We start from the raw sequence: 1,632 nt of genomic DNA, 5'->3' as shown, positions 1-1,632 counted from the left end.
AGGCCATTTTGGAGACTGTTTCCGAGTGTAGAATTGTGCCCAGTTTAACAAATATTTATTGAGAGCCAACTCTGCAAGTCACCGTGGAGGACAAAGATAAAGTGAATATGAGAAATTTTTCATTGAAAAGAATGTACCTAAATTTCCCTGGGAAAACAAAGGATTATGCATGATTTCAATTCAAGCCAATTAAGAAAGACTTAGTTTGACTTAAAATTTTTTTATGTTTACATATAGATGAAGCTCAATGCAAAATTCAAGTGGGGAGAACCCCTCGAACTAAGTAGAATAATCCCATTTAATAAACATGTATACAAAAACCGAAACACTCAGTGCTACATCTAGAATTTTATTAATCAAAACATGCAGTGTTTTGTACCTGGTGATGTACCCAGTAGATTCATCTTTTCTCACTTCAGATAGCCCAGGGGTTCAAGTAAGAAAGCACCTAGAGACTGAGCTACCTCTGGCATCTCACTTTTCCATGAAGTGTAGGAGCTCACGGAGGCCACGCTGGCTTGTATCTTCAGAGGAGCCACGTGAGAGACCTGAACCACCACCTTTTGGCTTGAAAAATGGAACAATTACCGTAAATGACCAAAATGATATAAGACAAAATCATATCATTAAGTATCCCTGAGTAGTGACTAGGCTAAAAGTGAAAAGAGAAGCCCAACTCACTGCTTTAAGAGCAATAGGCTTTGGTTAAATGCTTGTTGAATTATAGGAACTTGATGGTATTTGTACCTCAGGCTGTTTGAATTTAATTCCAGCCCCTCTGGTTACTAGTTTTATTACTCTGTGGCACCACTTTCTTAACTCCTTTGTGTCTTAATTCCACATTCATGAGATCTTGTTATGAAGAGTAACCCATGTAAAGCCCTTAGCACAGGGCTTAACATACTTTGTGTTTATAAAGGTTATCCTTCAGTATTATTAGTGGTAATACTATTCCATCCATTTCCTGAAAGTTCTTGCTAGCTAGATCCGATTTCCTGAGGTAATACCACACTGTCAAAATATCTACCTATATAGTGTGGGTGAGGGGGAAACCGCCTACAATTTAAACTTTTTTTTTTTTATTGTTGGTTTTGGCATTTCTTTTGCTTAAAGCCAGTGTTCAGGGTGACCTAATTTTAGAAGCAAATGAACTTAATAATTCTTTTCATCACAATTAGAATGAATTGTTCTCCCTTTCCTGTAGGCAGAAACTTAAATCCAAATGAGATTCTGAAGTGGAAAATAACATTCACAAGTAAGTACTGTCAAGGCTTGTGCCAGATGCTACCCTGTTAGTTCTTATTGCATTAATTTCAGCATCATTGTATCCTAATATTAGCTGACACCACAAAGACTCAAGCAGATCAAGACTCTTGTTTCTTCTCACTCCTGGTCCCTTTGTTCAGTTCCAGGACCCATTCCCTGTTACCACCATGTTTATACATTTATCTGCCTGCCTGTCTGCACCCAAGAGTAAATTCTCTTCTTAGAAAGTGGTTGGGTGGCCTTCTGTTCAGTATCAGAGCTCAATTTCCTCACCGGAAAAGTGGACATAGTAATAATGTCTTCTTAGCACGGAGCCTAGCACATAAGAAAACGTTTAATAGTAATTATTATTAGCTATCATGACTC

This window comes from Tursiops truncatus, chromosome 5, assembly GCF_011762595.2.
Source record: "Tursiops truncatus isolate mTurTru1 chromosome 5, mTurTru1.mat.Y, whole genome shotgun sequence".
NCBI classification, from domain to species: Eukaryota; Metazoa; Chordata; class Mammalia; order Artiodactyla; family Delphinidae; genus Tursiops; species Tursiops truncatus.
This window is presented reverse-complemented; position numbering follows the sequence as displayed.